This window comes from Anarhichas minor, unplaced genomic scaffold, assembly GCF_050575085.1.
Source record: "Anarhichas minor isolate MPS153535 unplaced genomic scaffold, ASM5057508v1 ptg000017l, whole genome shotgun sequence".
NCBI lineage: Eukaryota > Metazoa > Chordata > Actinopteri > Perciformes > Anarhichadidae > Anarhichas > Anarhichas minor.
In genome coordinates, this window is record NW_027466463.1 from 14227574 (window position 1) to 14245191 (window position 17618).

The window sequence follows — 17618 nt, forward strand, 5'->3', positions numbered from 1 at the left end:
AGGTTGGCACATGATGCTGTTTTTCTTGTTCAATTTGTTCTTAAAATGGCAGAACAGTCCGGTGATGTGACAATACTTTTGTCCAGGTCGAGGAGGATTTTTGCTTACGACACAAACTGTGTGTAAATGTCCCTCTACAGGCGCGGATGCTCGCTGTGTTCCCTCATTTGGCATTCATAAGCAGTTGTGACGACCTCATCAGTTAGATGGAGCTGACTCCAAGACGGAGACGAGACAAAACCACAGACCTCAAAATGAGGTGAGCAGGAAGACAGAGACTCGACTTCACAGGAAAGCGTGCAAACTGAACCAAATTCTCCCTCTCTCTCTCTCTCTCTGCCCCGTCTCTCTTTTCTTCCCTCGCTAGTTTAAAGTTGTCCTGGCTTTTATTTTGAGAAATATTAATTTGGTAGAAGAGTGGTGTCGTGTCTGAAACACAACACAAAGCAAGAAAAAAGAGAGAGGGAGAGTGAGAAAAAGGGGGAAAGAGGGGAGAAAAAAGAGGCGCAATGCGTGCACATTTCTCTCGCTTGACGTTTTGCTGAAGTTTGTACGCCACTTGAGCCCGCCGTTTCCCTCGCTAATGATACCAGCGGAGCCTCTCTGGGGAATGGCGTCCGTCGTGCGCCTGGCTTTCACATTTCCAGCACCAGGTATTTTGGGATACGCAAGCGGGGACTATGAGGCACATCATTCCAAGAGCTCATCGGGCTCTTTCTCTCTCTCTCTCTCTCTCTCTCTCTTGCTTCCCCTCTCCTCTCCAATCGGCTTCACTCCTCTCCTCTTTCTTCTTGTTGTTGTACTTCTGCATACGCAGACATTCTCTGTCTCACTCTAGTTCTCTGTCTTTCTTTCTTCCTGCCTCCCGTCCTCCCTCTCTCTCTTACTTTTTGATTTGGTAAGGATGATTTCAAGTGTGGAGGGGGAAAAGAAAAATGCGTGCACAGGAGAGGGAAAAATCTTTTTATTAACTTATTCATTGTATGTGAAATCAAGAGGTTTTTTTCCTTTCTCCCCTTCCGCTCCCTCTCCCCCTTCCTCTTGGTTAAGGCAAATGAATGTTTAAAGAGGTAATTTACTCGGCCCTGGCAGGATCCACATTGTGTATTACACAAACAGGCGGCAACAAAAGGAAATTCTAATCTAGACAGTAACACGACGGCACAGAGGATCCTCGGCAGGGGGTCCAGATGAATTATACAACAATCTGTGTTCTCTCTCGTTTAATTTAAAGGTCTGTTTTCAAGGCTATCGCAGGCTCTCACTTCAGAGGAGAGACTTGGCCCGCTGAGGTCAAGCCCATATTGACAAATATCAAGAGGCAAGAAAGGAGCGCTCAAAACGCAGATATGAATAAGTAAAGGCAAACAGATAAGCAAACATAAAGCAATAAGGGAGAGGGGGAGGCATTCAGACAGGCATACACACAACACTTGCCATTAAACATGGGGGCCCAGAAGAGGTTTTCCGAGGAACTGAAAGAAACATGAACACTAAGAATGTGAAGGCTCTTCTTTTTAAATGGGAAATAATCGTTTGTTTGACGGCGCTGCATGGCTGCCAGGGTCGTCACACAGATATACAGTAAAGAAGGTGTCATTTCAGACACTGCTGTGCTCGTAGGCCTGTTGGACCTTACCCCTTGAGGTTTCATTAGCAGAGGTAGAAATAGATCGCATGCATAAATTTGTTGCTTCCAAAAATGGTCCAGGGCATTTCATGAATTTTAGTTTGTTACATAATAGCTTTGTGTGATTGTGCCAGGTACCTCATGGTGCTTTTATTTTTAGCTTCCACTGATGCGTTTTCAAATAACTCTGAGTGATGTCTGACTAAGACTTTGAACAGAAATATTCTTAGAAGAACAACCCCCTGCCGGACATATTTTTTCCCTTTCTTTCTCCTTTTCAACCGTCTCTTTTCCTCCGCAGTTTTAGGAAAGAGAGTCAGGTGGTGACAGAATTGCCCAGCCAACCCGAGTCACCTCTTGTCGCCACTGATTTTCTTCATAGTTCATGGGCGGCCACACACCGCAGCCTCCCCCTGACCACCTCCCAGTCCATCATACCTCAGACAATCAACAGGTCACAGCCCCCTAACCCCTCCCTGCGGCTGACCACCAGCCTACTTCTGACAGGATGAGTTTGACCTCTGACCCCTTGGGCAGACAGCTCAATCTGCTTTTTATGGCACCAGTCATAGCAGAGAAAGAGAGAACATAGCCACATCACATGGGGGGAATAGACAATGGCAGCCTCTTTCTCAATCTCTTTCACCCTTCCTCAGCTACATAGCTGCTATGTTGATTTAATAGCGTGACATGGCAAATCACCTTCATTCTCATATGTTACTTACAGCCTTTATTTTCTCATATCATAATCTGTGTTCTTAAAGAGGCTTGTTTAGCTTTTATTTTGCTCGCCCGTACCTCGAAAGTCATAACCCAACGCGGGAGACGATGATTTGATTGAGGAGGTATTTCAAAAACAGGAGAACTCTGATGCAAATTTGGCCCCTCAATCACAGCAGAACTGCTAGTGATGTTTGCTCCCCTAAGTCCTCTGAGCACCGCCGCTGATTTAACCTCCAGGGATGAGAAGCCCGTGATCACAACGCTCAGAGGAAGTTAGCGGCCTCCACTCTCCAGAGGCCAGCACTTCCTCTTGATTTCGCCTGTTCTGTCGAAAAAGAAAAGGAAGGTAAAGATAAAATAACACCCCTGCCATGCTGTGTGTGTGGGCTTCACACAACTGTAAAACTGCGTCATCAGCACAAAGATGAAACTCTGAGTGAGTGTGTGTGTGTCTGTGCGCGAGTGCATGTGTGTGTGCATGTGTGTATTTTAGACAAGGTGCCTGCCCTGGAGCTAGATAATGTGAACAGAAGCAGATGGGGAAACTTAAACGCACACCCACTAGGGTATAGCAGAGCTGGCACAAAGTAAGAAGAGGTCTTAGAACATCTCCCAGCACTAGTGGATGCCAGCACTCTCGCTAGCACTGAGGCTGGATGACAAAGAGAGTGAGAAAGAGAGAAAGAGAGGATCTGTTGTGTGTGTGTGTGTGTGTGTGTGTGTGTGTGTGTGTGTGTGTGTGTGTGTGTGTGTGTGTGTGTGTGTGTGTGTGGGTGTGTGTGTGTGTGTGTTTTGTACAGCGCCTCTACTTTTTGTTCTTTTTGCATATTTATTCTTTGTCTGTCGGCCCTCTGTCCTTCTGTTTTGTGTCTCTGTGCTCCGACACTAAGCATGTCTGAGTTTAACAAGTCCAACCCAGTACAGTCCACATTAAAACACTTTCTGCTTCTTCTTTTGTTGTTGTTGTTCTTTTCAAATGTAACATTCAAAAATAAGCAAAAGTAAAAGTGGGGACCTTGGATGCTGATTGTGTCCAAATGTAGCATGTCACATGATGAATTTGACTTTAACTGAAGGCCATGATCATCCAGTATATTTACAATAGAAAGCAAGAGCACAGACTTTAACGTTACTTTACAGTGCTTTATTACCCTCACCGGTAAGTTTGTCAAGGTGGATGTGCTCCATGTCCGTGTACAATCCCATGAAATTCTGGATCAAATGAGCTTAAACGTTATAATAGCTGATTTGCACTCAATTGATCGCTTAACCCCAAGTGACACAATTTCATTCCATCATGCAAACACACATTGGGCCTTGCTGGAATGCCTTACCGTTCATTACTGGATATATCTCATTTGGATGTGAAAGTAAAAGCAAAGGAGGGGGTGAGATCATTTATGAAACAAAGAACTGTTTCACTGTATATCTACTCAACAATTGTGTAAGAAATGTGATTATGTTGCTCTGGATATCTGTGTCGGGGGAGATTCTCAACTTCCTGTCATTTATTATCAGATCCTTCCTTCACAACATTTTGTTAGATGAGCTGCTTTCTTTTCTGCTGACTAGTTCAAATCCTACCTCTCTGATAGAGATCAAAGTGTTTTGAATAAAGCCTCCAAATGGTTGATAAATGTGTCCTTCAAGAATCGATATTAAGCCCACTGCTATTTCCAGTGTACATCATTTATACTCAGCACTGCTGCTCATTTTTATGCTGATGATACCATCTTGTGTGCCACCAGCCCCACCGCAAACGATGCCCTCCCCAGATTACAGTCTGCTGATGAACCTCCCTGTTTCATTTTACATACATTTCACAAGAGCTAATGTTCCTAAACCAATCCATGCTTTAAAATGATACAACATAATAAATACTTGGGAATTCGGTTACATCTTGCTCAAACATTTTACATTTAAATGTGATTCTTAGATTGACAAAGAGCTTGTTTTTCTTTTTGAAAACAGAGAAGCTATTATACCGTTCACCGTACTGTCTGGATTGGATTATGGAGATACCCTGGATGCCCCTGGATGCCCATGCTGCTGCCATTACCCTTAAACCACTGGACGCTGTCTACCACAGTGCCGTTTGATTCATTATACAAGATAACTATCGCACTCACCACTGTGAGTTGTATGAACGGGTTGAACGGTCATCAGCATTTCCTGTGTCTTTATTTGAAAGGCTTTGCTTTTGAAGCTGCAGAGATATTCAACATCCTTTGTTGAGTTCAGAAGACACTAATTCCCCTGAGAGCCTTTAAAGCCTTACTATTCTTTAATTATATATATATTATAATATTTGTGAATAGTTTACTTAGCCATGTGTGTGGTGGTTGTTCGTATTAATAACCTTGTTGGGATCTTCTGCATATATAATTTGTTCTCAGTCTCTATTGCGAAAGAGATCTTGATCTCAATGCGATTTCCTGAATAAATACAGCTTGAATAACTAACTCTGCCTGTTCAGCAATCATGCAAAAAGCACTTGTCCAAACCCATAGTCATGCATCACATTTTGCAAAGCATCCGAGTCACTTGGGAGCAATCCGTTAGGCCCATAAATCAGCTCTGGTTCTCCACACGAGTCAGGCGGAGGAGGCCGGGGGTAGAAAGGAGGCCAATGAGTCCTCCTCCCACAATGAGATGCACATGTTGCTGCCTGGTGGGTGGGTGCTGCAGAGGTCAGAGGGGGTGTGTAGGTTAATAATGAGGTGAACTTGATCTTCTCCAGTCCCAGAGAAGACCAGTCGCTCTTTCCCCCCCAGAGGGGAGGAGACCATTATCTCAACAATGTAAGAAGAGGACAGTGATGAGGGAGAGAGTGGTGTTTTTCTCTGAACTGCTGGGTCAGATAATGGTCGTGAGATTGCAGATAAATGGATTATTAGCAGTCGTAGTAATGACGACAATAGTAAAAGTCAGAGTCGTACTAATACTATGCAGAAGGAAGGAAAAAAAAAGGAACAAAGATATTTTAAATGTACATATACTAATGTCAATACTATAGTATTTCCAAGTTTTAGTACAGAAAGAAAATACAAAACATAAACACTTTTTTTCACATAAGCCAATGTTGCCAAATGTTAAACACAAGCAGCTGTACAAGAACTTTGTTTGAATAAAATGATTTAAAATGTATTGTAAACCAAGTATTACAAGTAAAAAAAAATGAGTATTGAGTTCCAATACCAACAGTTGAAGTATAATCACTGAATTAAAGAATGTATTTGCCTTTGAATGTTCAGTATTATTCGATTTCTGGATTCTGGGATTCCCAGCGGGCGTCTTTCCGCCATCATCAGCGTCGTTCAGTTATAAGCCAGCGGGCAAAGGTGATCCTAGCGCTGATCTCCTCAGGCACATCCTTTTAACACACTTGACCTTCAGTCTAGACTTTGGAATGACCGAAAGGGTCTCGGTCTTATTCACACATGAAGACACCCTGCTTTTATCAAATCAAATATTTATTCTAAAGAGAAACCGATACAGATCAGCTTCATACCGCGTATCCTGCAATCCAGTTTATGAAGAGATTACTTAACACACACATATATACTGTATTTTTTGTCTGCTGAAGTTACTGGTTTCATGGTAGCTAATTCCAATAAAATTGTATTTTAAGATTGACGCTTCCAGTAGATGCTGAGACTAACAGGATTCTGAATCGGCTTTTTCGAGAGCAGTTAAAATACTTTATGTTTAAAAGTGTATGAAAATGTGCCAGCGGCTAAGTAGCTGTTGATATTAGATTAAAAAAAGTTCGGACTAAATGTATTAAGGAGCTCTTTGGTGAATTCAGCAGGATAGCATCTAGTGGTCAGTTAGAGGATCTTATATGAGATACAGTATACACAAGAGCCAAAGGCGCATTCAGTTCAAACCAGCTCAACAGCTGAATGCTCTGAAGTCACTGATAGCAGGGCAGCAGGAGAGAGAGAGCAGGGACCATATAGGCAGTTTGGAAAAAAAAGATAAAACCCAAAAGTCTACTCGAGCAGGGTTTAAATTATATCATGAATTCAGAGGGGAATTAAACTGGAATAGTGTATTTCACAAAAAAATGATTTGCAGTAAATACAATCACTGATTTATTGTATCTATCGTGTTTAATTCAAATTAAACAGATTATAAATCTTAGTTATGGATAAAAGAGCAGTGACACGGATTGCTGCACTCTGTTGATGCCACTTAATGCCCTTCAGGTAAGGTCTGGAGATTGCCAATGCTCTCTGTCACTCGAAGCCAGACATGGATGCGCGCACACGCACACACACACACACACACATACATATACACGTATCCCACCCCCTTGTAAGAACACTCAAGTTTGATTGATGAGGAAATAGATGGCAAATTGCAGTGTCCATCCTGATGGATGACATCATTTGGCCCAATGTGCTGATCACGTATGCCAAACCAGAGTTGGCCCCCCTCCCTTCCTCCACTCCCTTTTGCCTACAATTGATCAGTGGGAGTTTTGCACACCAGACTCCTTTGAATTTAATGCATGAGGAGGGAGAGCAGTTGACGCGGCTCTTTACTGCCTTGTCCCAGTCCCTCGGCCCCCCCTCCCTCCTTCCCACTCCCCCATCTATCTTTATCTAGAGGGGTCCAAGCCATGACAGATCCAGGAGCACTCTGTTTGTTTACCCTCATACACAGACGATCACTCTGTGTTAAATGGCCCTTCTGCTTTTAGATGGATTATTGTTTACACAAGTTCAATTATAGGGGGTGTTAAATGGAGACTTATTGAAGGGGCGACTAAGAAAGATGGGCAGTGATTGTCAGTCCTTGATATTTTCTGTCGGTGTTTATTCTCGTCATCAAACCAAAGCAAACATTGTCGAGCTTTTCATTTCTAGCCACCTTGTTTGCCAGGGAATTCTGTAAAAGCCTGTTCAAACAATGAGTGTCTACATTAGAGGCAAATATTCCAATTGATTTGTAACAGCCTTGACTTTTTTTTTTTCACAAGACGATGAGATAAGCCTTATAATGTGTAAATAAACCTGGAGAAGACCTCTGACTGGAGTGAGAGGGGTTGTCACATCCATTGGCACGGGAGAGCTATGTGCATATTCCTCAATCAAAATACCTACACGTGTAAAACGTCTCTGCCAGGCCTTGTTCTCCCAGAGGGTTATTTTGTGGAAGCCATCCAAGCGCCACCTCATATTCAAATGCGCTGACAGGTGAGGAAGAGTTGGAGGAGGAGGAGGAGGAGGAGGGGGGTTGGGGGTGGAGATGTCTTGATTGATGGGCCGATGGCACGCGGTGGCGGCTGAGTTTATGAGCCAGAGCAAATCTGAATATTGAGAATTCGGCCATCGTGTCACACTCGCCATATTAAGAATTATTTGACAATGCATTATGTTGGAGATCTGTCACGCAAAAAAGATGAGCATGCCCTCCCCTGTGGCTGAAATTACAACCTGCGGTGCAGTGAGGAGTGGCTCCCCGCCCCACTTTGGGAATTCTCTGTGGACAGCTTTGACACGGGGGCCCATCGACAGGGGCCCTCCTCACTTACTCAGAGTTAGTGACTGCCAAAACAAATGATAAAGAACATCAGTATGCATGGATTCCACTGTCGTCCGATTTGTACTGTATTGTTTGCATGCATTTCTTTCCTACATAAAAATGACTTTTAAACTTGAGGCTTTAAAGTCAAAAAAAAAAATGTATATCCTGAGATGCCTCAAATGTGACAGCAGAAAAACTGAGCATGGCATGTCAATTCAAGCCGATGTTTCCACACCTCTTTCCAGTCCAGCGCTTTACTGTTCCATGGAAACTATTATTTCACACTGCGAACGACAGCACGTGACCATTTGTTGCCCATAAAGGACGCTTCATCTGGTTACAAGAGGCCCGGCTGAACTGCTGTAATGTGACTGATATACAAGTGATCGTTGTGTGGATATCTCATTACAAGGTGTCATCCTGTTTCATATATGGACATTTCAATGAGAGAAATGAACCCCAAGGCTGTTTTCCTGTGTTCTTTGTTCACTAGACGCACACCTGAAAAAGAAAAAAGAAATCTCTTGAGCTTCATAACACTTCAGCTTGTTTTCTTCCGGTGTTTCGCTTGTTTGTGGTGCAAGGACTGAACATGACAATCAAGAGTGCGCTGTAATCTGACATTCATTTAGATGTGGACCGTGATCCTCCAAATGGTGAAGGAAACAAATCATTGGCCCTTTAATAATAATCAATGCCTGATCCCCACCCCCCCCCCCCCCCCCCCCCCCTCCCCCCCCCCCCCCCCCCCTCCCCCCGCCCTCTTCTTTTCCCCGTGCATCATCTGGTGTGCTGTCTGTGTGTGTGTGCGTGTATATGGTATGGTGTGTGGTGTTTCTAGGTGTACTCTGTGAGCCATGTTTTTTCCTCTTGGGGGTCTCTTTGGCTGACCCCCCGACCCCTCTTTCTCTGAGGACAGCCAGCTAAGAACCAAGCAACATATCAAAGAGTGGGGGGGCACAGCCAGGCCACTGGGTTTCTGGCAAAATCATCTCAATAAATAAATATCACAAGACACCGCTGGAGGGAAAAGCTTTGATGTGGGGGGGTTGAGCCCCATTCTCTCTTTTCTCTCTCACTCTTTCTCAACTTTAATACAGACGCTTCTACTCTGGTGTCTTCACTCACCGCCAAACCCTCACCACTTGCTCTGACAAAATGGCTCATGTGTGCTCCTGTATACACATCTCAGCAGCGCCAAACGTTCAGGGGCTTGTAGTTTCCCTCTCAGAGGAGGTGAGAGTTGGAGAAGCAGAGTTTTGTTATCAATATATCCAGGACGCCGGATTGGTTGTGAGTAGCTGGCGCCAAGTGAGTTGGAGAAAAGCCTTTTATTTTCTCCCACAATGTCGAGACGCTACGGAGCAAAACAAGTCCTCACACTATGAAAAGATATTTACCAAATGTCTGTTGCAGTTCACTTTTAATTGTTTCTACAAGGTAAGAAGGGATTATTGTGCAAAGGTTCCCTGAAGAATACTACATGTCAGAGCCCTGACATGTACTGTGAGTAAATGAGAAGTAAGGGAAATTTATACCCATGTATATCCACAAATCTTTTCGACAACAGAATGGTCTTTTTCCGTCTCATTTTCCACTAAGGCTTTATCAGCATTCAGTCTTACACTAATCGTGTCATCATCCATATACATTAACTGTAATCTGCAGTCTGGAGTCAAGTCATCTGGGTGCGTTTTCAGTCCTGGGAAAGCTAATAGTTGAAGAAATGTCCTGATGTAAGTGTCCCAAATTTGTTCAAGGAAATTGCAACACTTCTGCCGGCTGTTGCCTCAGTGTGTCACTAGACAGAGATGCTTTCTTTATAGGGTGACCCTTAGGGATGAATCACACTCTATGGACAAATAAATACACACAGTGGACAGTGTGAGCTATTATGTTTTTCCCTTGCAGAATTGCCTCATGCCTGTGTCTGCAAACACTGAACTTGAGAGCATGGAAAATAGCTGAGTACCCTAAAACATATGTGGTGCTCTTTCCAGCAAAAGATGTGAAAACACTGTCACGTCAAATGTTTTCTGCAGTGTTGAATGGCCAAACACAGAGCTGACAGCAGCATTGTCAGGTATTTCGTGTGATCTAAAATGAATATACAGCAGTATAACGTGATGTTGTACCGGTCAGTACACTGCTTTTTCCTTTTTTTGCATTTCTGTAAGGATCATTTGTCCTCAGAAAAACATATCGCATAATGTAGCTGTGAATGAAATAGTATAGATCAAAAATGTTTGTTTTTGTCAGCGTTTCTTTTGTATAATTCAAATGAATTACTTTAAATAAATGTATAAATACATATGCAGGGTATGTCAAATATATATATATTAGTAGGCAGGGCAATCATTTAATATAGTTATTCATCCAGTTTGAGTGGAATTGTATCATGATGGTGTGATCATATTTTGTCACTATTTTACAAAATCCCCGTCCAAATGAATGTTTGCAAATTGAAACCCACCAAATGAAGTATTGTTTGCACGTGTGATGGATTTGTCTAATCGTATTACTGCTGCACACAATTCACTGCATTAAATTGATTCTGCATACATTTCCCTTTATTAATATACAAATATAAATATTCTTAATATTATTATCATGATAACGATTTTAAACACATAGCCCTTTTTTTAGAATGATCATACCAATAAAGTACAATTAAAGAAAATAACAAACAGCATGTTTGTAGTATTCTATCAAACCAAGGACTAAATAAAGACAAACCTCTTAGTTTGTTTTGTTTTGTCTTCACGATGACAACTCTCCAAGCACAACCCTCACATCACTGTTTCCCTGACACTGGAACATCTTTGTCTAATGGTGCAACATGAATAAAAGACAACACGAGAACATGAGAACCCGATAAAAGCGGATGGAGGAGGTGAGGGTGGATTGCCTGGAGGGTGAAATGCAGGTACATTAAGCTCAGAAATTGGTCAATAATGCTCTCCTCTCACTATTGAGAGGCAACTGAGTGGAATGTGGATTTGAGTGTGTGTGTGTTCTAATACGCTGAGCAGTGGGGGGTTAAACTGCGTGTCTCTGGGGAGCATGTTATTGACTGTTGACCAGCCCAAATTAATTTTCAACAAGCCTCTTCAGGGGAACAATGGAGATGGATTATTGTTGCAAAGGGAGGGCCTCATGTGCTTTACTCCAATGTACACTAAGTGGATGACTGGCCTCTTAATATGCCTCGACCTCGGTTGAACTACTTCTTTTGTTATCGATTGTTGTCTGTTACACTTTTTGTTGCAATTGTGAGCCACGCACGTCCGCTTTACATTTGAACACGGAGGTGTGTTAACAAAAAAAAAAGAGCTTTTGTTATCTTCTTTCCACCAAATTTCTTTTTTTCCGACGACGCTGAGTGCAGTCATTATTTCCAAAGTCTCGTCCTCATATGGATTTAAATGTGCCTGTGTAGTTGATGTGCCTCAGCTGAGGAAGTCAAGCAGCTGAGTTAAACAAGAGGCCTCATTGTTAATTTGAGCATCCTGGCTTATTAGTTTGGTTTTGATCTATCGGAGGCGGCTGGGTGTCATCCCATCGCTTGTTTTCCCTCTCCCACTTTGAATGGTACAAGTGACAAAAGGCCTCCCACACACAGTAGCTGGCGCAGTGTGATCACTGCACGCTGAGACACAGGGAGGTGTCAGCACTAATCTCCTTTAAAATGGCTCTCTTGTCTTACATGCGATGCTCGCAGCATATCCTCCACACTGTAATTGTGTCTACTCGATGAGACTTGCCGTCCCACTTTTGCACCACTTTTGTTTCATACAGTGAGCGCGCGCCACTGAAGTTTTGATACATTGCACTTGACTGAAGAGTTGGAAAATCAGTGAAATGTTTTTACCTGCTATTCTCAGCCACATCAGTGTGTCTTGTGCTTTCTAATCTCCCATCACTGAAAGAGGTAATAAGAAGTAATATGCAGTACAGAAAACACGATCTGCTCCCATTGTCAGCCTTGGGATGAAACCATCTTCTTAAGCATATATTCAGAGAAAAAGTGATTGTTGAATTTCACAAGGGGCGTATTGTCGAATGATTTAAGAATTTATTTTAAGGACTACTCAAGTTTTTCTTTGGCAGCTAAAAAGAGGAAGACTGCCACTACTTTAAATTGATTAGACTGAGGTTTTACATCCAGGTCCGCACCCAGCGCATTAATACTTACCTCTCCTTATGTCACTGTCTTTGTTTTCTCCTCAAATTCAATAGCAAGTGCTTCTCTGTAAGGCCACTCTGTTCATGTTCACTTACAAAGTGTTATTTGAAAGAGAAACTACAGTACATTTGGATTTTTGTGCTTATAATATAATCTAATTTCAGTTTAATTTACTGCACATTGTTAAACCACGGTGCAGCTTTCTTAGCCAATGTTCCGAGCTACTTTGGTTACATGTGAAAACATTTTGATAACAAGATATTTGGTCTTTGAAATGCCTTCATGTCCCCTTGGCCTCTCAGTGTCATCCTTGCAGACCCGTGCAGCTGAGCAGACAAAGAGGCACAGATCTTCCACATTGACAGCGTCCTCTGTGTTACTACACATGGAGAGCGGGGTCAGCTCAATAGCATCGCCTCTCACGCAGAAAGAAAACTATTAAAGAGAGGACAATGCAAGCCACTCCATTAATTGAATACAAACAGAGGTTCAGAGATGCAGCCATTTTGGATAAGACCTTTGTTACTGTGGAAGTTTCTACTCTTAATCCCCAAGCAGCGAGCGTGGTTGGTGGTTCTCTGCAGTATTCTGTAAATATGAGAAGCGCACAGCTGAGGTAGTTTTCCCAAGGTCACAGCCTGTGATGATGAGGAGCAGAGCTGACTTGATGCATCTGGACTTCATTACAGGAGGCTGGAACATGCACTGCTATCATTCCTGCTATCTGCTGAGGGAGATGGAAGACAGCCGCAGAATCCAACTTAGCAGGGGTTGTCTCCCATCGTTCCTCATGTTTTCGGGGGTTCGCCTTCCATCTTCCTCTCATTTTCCCTTTTGTTATTCGACTAACTTCATCTTTATCTCTACGTCTGCCTCTGAAGTGCTGTGTGTTTATGCAAAATCCATGTTTGGCATACTTGTCGAGACTGAAGTGAAGATTGAAGTACTCGTCAGTGCTTTAACTTCAAGTCTGCCTTACTTGGATGATTCCCCCCCCCCCCCACCCCCACCACCGTTTCCCCCTTTCACTTTGCTGAGAAAGTTTCAGCTTCCTCTCCCATGCCTCGTTGATGCCCCGGAAAAGTCAGAGCTAAGTCAGAGCTCTCCCCGTCTCGCCCCCAGGACAGAGAGCACCATAGCCACATGCCTTGTAGGCTCGCCAGGAGCTCATCGCCTCTGAACTGACTGATTGCCACTCAGAAAAGAAAAAAAAGAAAAAAACTCCCACACTGTTGCCATTCTGCCATTTGCTGCTGTGTGCGCAAACATGGAGCACATCAATAGAGCATATTCACTTACCCCCCTCTCCTCACCCTCATCAAGCCATACACCCCATTTCCCGAATGCCCCCCCCCCCCCATCCGCTGCTATTCCTCCTCCTCCTCCCTATCTACCCAGCCTGCCTCTCTCTCTCTTTGCCCATTGTAAATTTTTCGCAGATGAAATCAAACAGACTCATGTTCGTTGGTGTGTCAGAAGCAGTGCACTGGACTGTGTAACTAAGAGGAAGAATCAATGCGCCCCTAAGTGGGAGATCAAACTCAATATGTAGGTTTTGGATCGAGCCATAGTGTCTTCATTAATATCTATCATTCATATCAAGACGCAACAGGGATCCATTATTGATATCTAGCAGCTAAAGTTACATCACCTTGAGAGTTCCGAAGGTGAAAAACAACATAGCACAACTGGGTGTTTTTTATTTCTTTATTTCTTTCTGTTTCACGCTAGTGAGATGTCACTTCAAACACAACCCGACCAAGGAATGTTATTATGCTGCGAGAATGTCAGCCAGTTACAATAGGCTGCTTAATGAGGTAGTGTGGCAAACTTTCAGGCAGGCCAGAATATGAATTATTTGTCATTGGCTCTCTCTCCCTGTGTGTGTGTGTGTGTGTGTGTGTGTGTGTGTGTGTGTGTGTGTGTGTGTGTGTGTGTGTGTCTTTGGAAAGGGCCCAGTGTAAAGCGGGATGAAGGCAGGCCTTGATGGAGAGATGTGGCACTAGCCTGGGGGCTCGCTCCACTGTGAGGGTAGTTAGCTCGCTGCACACCGCCATCATTAGGGACTAGGGCACTTGTGCTGGGAAGGTGACACACAAGCCTACATTCAGACAGCAGCACATACACATAACACCTGTATATATATGCAGCACCTCTCCTGACTCACTCTCTTAGTCTTGGTCTCTCAAGTTATTTTTGTTCCGTAATCACGACCAAGTCCCCATATGAAGCACTTCTTAGTTGAGATGCAGATGAGGCATTAGGATATGATCAGACTGTAAGTACACTTAACAGTATATTGCTGTAGTTCATTGATAGGGTGACCTTATGGTCAGTGGCCTCCTGGTGACTTGTCAAAGTTTCTGGCTTTCCAAATGTATCTTCAGTCTCATCTTCTCTGCATGGCTGGTGATTTGACATTTTAATGAGATTTATTATGTCATAATGTACTTTGACATTTTCTGTGATATTTGTACGACAAGCTATACTGTGCCATTTTATATGACGTTTGTATGGCATACTATACTATGACTTTTTTCAACAAACTATACCATGACTTTTTCAACGTACTATACTATGACTTTTTGACTTTTTTTGACAAACTATACTGACAAGAACCAACAAAGAAGAGAAATGAGCTCCTTGAATGGTCTGTGATTTCAGCTTCAGGTATTCTGATGTTCTTGACGTCAGAGACAATTTTATTCTCGGGAAATGTAAATCACACTGACCGATGTCTGAATGTCCAAGTCAAGAATTTTCAGTTCATAATGAATCTAAACAGGCCAGTTTAATTTAAATTAAACATATTTAAATTAAATATATTGCAGCTGGCAATTAGAGAATTTTTCTACCTCAGAGCTTCAGCACAGAGAAGGCGTTTTCTCAGGTGGACTGTATAACGGTCTGCTTCTTCCCAGATGTCATCCATTGAAGGCGCATATCTGCAAGTGTGTGACGAATAAAAGTATCTGTCGTAACATGTAACCCGTCTGACAGTTAAAGTAGAAAGCATTAAACAATAATGTACTTTTATAGAATTTATAGATGAAGCATCGCGTTAGTTCATGCAGGACACAGAGGTCTTACCCCCCCCCCCCCCCCCCCCCCAGCTGTAACCAGCTAACAGCCAGCTGATGGAATCATTGTTTCTAATCAGTCACACACCAATCACAGCCCACTTTCACCTCAAGGCGGTCCATTTAAATATGACTTCTCTCCTCACTGATCCTTTCTACACCAATGCAGTTACAGACCGTGCTGCAGGCAAAGCTTTGCCTCCTCCACCCCAGGCTTGAGTCCATCTCGCATAGGATTGGTTGTAATGGTATTTGAAGTCTTACTTTGGGCTCATTCCTGTATACCCGGGGGGGGGGGGGGCGACAGTGTTCCTGACTGAGTTATATTTATAGTTAGCATTGACTCTACTGAAGCCGGAAAAGGCTCTCCGTGTTGTTGTCTGAATTGCTGAAGGTTTCTCTGATGGAATGACCCTTCACTCTCTGTTGCTTATTCCTCTCCTCTGTGTACTCAAACGCTGCTTTCATTGTCCCTCTTTCCACAATCTATTGTAGTGCAATACACACAATATGGCCATAATAGGTCCAAAATAGTTCTGATTAAAGATGGCCTCGTTACTGGCACGCCAAAGGATAGTCCTTGAGGGAAGGTATTGTGCACCAAATCGTACCAAAATGTCCCTTGTGTGGGAGCCCTTAGTTATTTCTTAGATAAAAGAGACTCTTTCATATTGGAGGAAAGAGAAAATCTCTCAAAATGCCCACCTTTCATGTTCATCATTTTGTTCTTCAAGGTTAAAGGACAATTGTAGAGTGGGCTGATTTAAGGAGGGTATTCAGTCAACAAGTTACTCATTGGTATGTATTAAAATCGCTAAAAATGTATCTTGTGTTATTTTTAGCATCAAAAATAATGAAATATGAGAATAAGTAACCACTATCAATCCTAAAGGCTAAATGATTTTCCTTTCCAGGCTCCTGCCATCCAAGAGTTCTTTTATGCGTTTACTCAAGAGCTAATTAAGAGCTACATTTGTTTTTTTCTTTTCAACCCAAACAGATCAAATAGAAACATATTGCAAACATGTAGCAACAGATAATCCTAAATGTAATTCCGTTTACAAAAAACACAAATTGGCCAGATCCTGCACTTTGTGCGTCAGTTGTTGGCTGTGAGTCTGATAATGTGGGCTGTACTCTATCTCCTAAAAGCACTTTTACCTTTTACCTGCTCCACGGCTCTCTGATTAAACTTCTTTTTTTCACACCACTGTTTGAGAAAACAGCACATACTTGGAAACACTCAGACCTTGCTTTACTGTATCTTTTATTTTTTACTATCACCCCTTTGTTGATCTCCTCTTTCTCACCCTCTTCTCCAAAGTGCAAACTTATAATAAGTATTGACATGACCGAAGAATCTTTTAACTCTGTGGTTTTTTCCGACAATCCTGCAAAGAAATCAATTGACCCCCCCCCCCCCCCCAGTTCATCCTTGGACACAGAAGTTAAATCTTGAGATCATGAGATACAGTCAAGAGCAGCACAAACAGTATTCCAATTCTCAAACAATTACCGAAGTGCTTTTCGAACCGGTGAATGTTGTTGGCCGAGCAATGGTCCTCTTTAGCGAGCAGCGTATCAAAGGGCAGGAGGAGTGAATCAGGATGTTCTCCCTCCCTGATGAGGGTCACGGCAGAGTCTCAATGCATTGGAGTTGGTTTTAATATGTTCTTTTGAGCTATCCATGCAATTCAGGCACTTACGTTTTTTTTGCTTCAAGAGCGTTTCGAGAACTCCTTTCACAAACAGTAACCCTCTATCCTCTTTTCTTTTAAATTCATAACACACCTAATTGGGGTGAAGAGAGGAATGTCACTATGAAGGACAACGTACATCTGTGAACGTGAAGCTGTTGTGGAAAATATGTGGCATTTTCATCTCCAGCAAAGGAGATTGTAGATGTTGATGCTATACGCTGCGGCCATTCCTTCAACCTTTCAATTTAGTTCTACTACCGTGATCAGGGTCAGGGGTATACATCTCTTTTTTTAAAATAACATCCATGTTTTTTTGTAACCTAGAGGACATGTTCTGCAACGTTTTGTGATTTGTATGCTTGCTGCAGCGATGGCCTTCAACATTGTTCCTCCATGCCACACTGACATAAAAAAAATGTAATTTCTTTACTCGGGTATACAATGCCGTTCCTGCTTCTTGAAATAAATTAGAACCGTCACGGACGCGCCTGTGTTTGTACGTTGCTAGTCTCATGGTTTATAGTTCAAGGGTATAGCCCACACGAATGCATTAAATGTGCATATTGTGTACACTCAAAGGGAACAAAGAAGAGTCCCGCCTTTGCTTGATGACAGCTGAACCCATCCCCCTGGTTTTAGTTCGTCTTTGCTTTGTATTCACCAGAGGACGGTCTGTACATTGTGACCCTGTTCAAGTACAACACGCACGCTGTATTTCAGCTACACTTTAATACTGTTTTTTGTTGTTCGCTTGGATACTTTGT